This window comes from Tachyglossus aculeatus, chromosome 1 (assembly GCF_015852505.1).
Source record: "Tachyglossus aculeatus isolate mTacAcu1 chromosome 1, mTacAcu1.pri, whole genome shotgun sequence".
NCBI lineage: Eukaryota > Metazoa > Chordata > Mammalia > Monotremata > Tachyglossidae > Tachyglossus > Tachyglossus aculeatus.
Window position 1 is genome coordinate 51592388 of NC_052066.1, and position 2276 is coordinate 51594663.

At 45.8% G+C, this 2276-nt stretch overlaps 1 non-coding gene across 1 annotated transcript; it reads left to right on the forward strand.

Moving 5' to 3' along the window:
• The first annotated feature begins 1363 nt into the window (after positions 1-1363).
• On the forward strand, positions 1364-1501 carry LOC119935810. The gene has a single exon (XR_005453451.1). It is a non-coding gene; the product is annotated as a small nucleolar RNA SNORA7 (small nucleolar RNA).
• The last annotated feature ends 775 nt before the right edge of the window (positions 1502-2276 follow it).

The window sequence follows — 2276 nt, forward strand, 5'->3', positions numbered from 1 at the left end:
GAACTTAATGTCACACAACTTCACAAGGTCACACAGCAGACAAGTGGCGGAGCCGGGATTAGAACCCAGCTCTACCACATGTCTGCTGTGTGGCCTTGGGCAAGTCACTTCACTTCTCTGTGCCTCAGTATCCTCATCTGTAAAATGTGGAGAAGACTGAGAGCCCTATGTGGGACAGAGACTGTTTCCAACCTGATTATCTTGAAAGCGCTTGACAAATACCACAATTACTCATTACTTTTATTATGTGGCAAATACTGTACTAAGCACTGGAGTAGATATGAGATAATCGGGTCCCATGTGGGGCTCACTGTCTAAGAAGGAGGGGGGAACAGGTATTGACTCCCCATTTGGCACATGAGGGAACGGAAGCACAGAGAAGTCAGGTGACTCGGCCAAGGTCACTTAGCAGATAAGGGGTAGAGCCGGGAGTAGAATCAATCAATCAATCAATCGTATTTATTGAGCGCTTACTGTGTGCAGAGCACTGTACTAAGCGCTTGGGAAGTACAAGTTGGCAACATGTAGAGACGGTCCCTACCCAACAGTGGGCTCACAGTCTAGGAGGGGGAGACAGAGAACAAAACCAAACATATTAACAAAATAAAATAAATAGGATAGATATGTACAAGTAAAATAAATAAATAAATAAATAAATAAATAGAGGAATAAATCTGTACAAACATATATACATATATACAGGTGTTGTGGGGAAGGGAAGGAGGTAAGATGGGGGGATGGAGAGGGGGACGAGGGGGAGAGGAAGGAAGGGGGTCAGTCTGGGAAGGCCTTCTGGAGGAGGTGAGCTCTCAGTAGGGCCTTGAAGGGAGGAAGAGAACCCTGGTCCTTTTTCTCCCAGGATAAGCTGCTTCTTCCACGTCTTTGTCCAAGTGGCAGCTCTACCCTACAGGTGCTGACTGTTCAGGATGATTTGATTCCTTATTTATGCAACGGCAGCAGGCCTCCTGTAGACGATGTGGGGCCTGAGGAAAAAACCAGTTTGTGTGATGACAGGTGGCCTCTCCCAGATGCACTGGGAGAAGCAGTGTGGCTCAGTGGAAAGAGCCCGGGCTTTGGAGTCAGAGGTCATGGGTTCAAATCCCGGCTCCACCACTTGTCAGCTGTGTGACTTTAACAGAAGTCAGTTAACTTCTCTGGGCATCAGTTCCCTCATCTGTAAAAAAATGGGGATGAAGAATGTGAGCCCCCCGTTGGACAACCTGATCACCTTGTAACCCCCCCAACGCTTAGAACAGTGCTTTGCACATAGTAAGTGCTTAATAAATGCTATTATTATTATTATTATTATTATTATTATTATTATTATTATTATTATGCACTGGTTTGGTCTCACAAATTGTCCCCCCTCTCAGGGTTGCATCTGGAGAGTTTCCAGTGCTCTACCAGTCTCGACTTTGGGAGGGAGAGTTAAGCAGAGGCCTACCCATGCCATTCCTTGCTTGGGGAGTGGCTAGCAAGTGGAAGGCCATCTGCTACAAGTCAAAACTTACCCATGCTGGGCAATAGAGGCATGGAAGAGAGTAGAGGGTAAAGATTCAAGTTTACTGCGTGGATGGAGGCAATGGTAAGCCACTTCCATATTTTTACCAAGAAAACTCTATGGATACACTATCAGAAGAATGCAGATGGAGGTGGGGCGTTCTGGGAGAGATGGGTCCATGGCGTCACTGTGGGTCAGAGACCACTGGACGACATAAGAAAGACAAAACAAGACATAAATAGTTAAAGAGCCTGACTCTGCAGTCACAATTTTCCAACATCTGGCCCTTTCCATGGGTCTGCCAGGCCTATCATTCCACAGTAAGCTTGTTGTGGACAGATAATAATAATAATAATAATAATAATAATAGTAATAATAATAATAATAATAATAACTTAATGTGTGCCAAGCACTGTTCTAAGCACTGAGGTAGATATAAGTTAATCAAGTAGTCCCACGTGGGGCTCACAGTCTTCATCCCCATTTTCCAGATGAGGTAACTGAGGCACAGAGAAGCAAAGTGACTTGCCCAAAGTCACACAGCTGACAAGTGGTGGAGGCGGGTTTAGAACCCACGACCTCTGACTCTCAAGCCCGGGCTCTTCCCACTAAACCACGTTGCTTCTCAAGCCATGCTGACGTGTCTACTGTTGTATTGTACTCTCCCAAGTGCTTAGTACAGGGCTCCCCACACAGTAAGTGATCAGTAAATACCATGTAATGAATGAATGAATGAGAAGCAGCGTGGCTCAGTGGAAAGAGCCCGGGCTTGGGA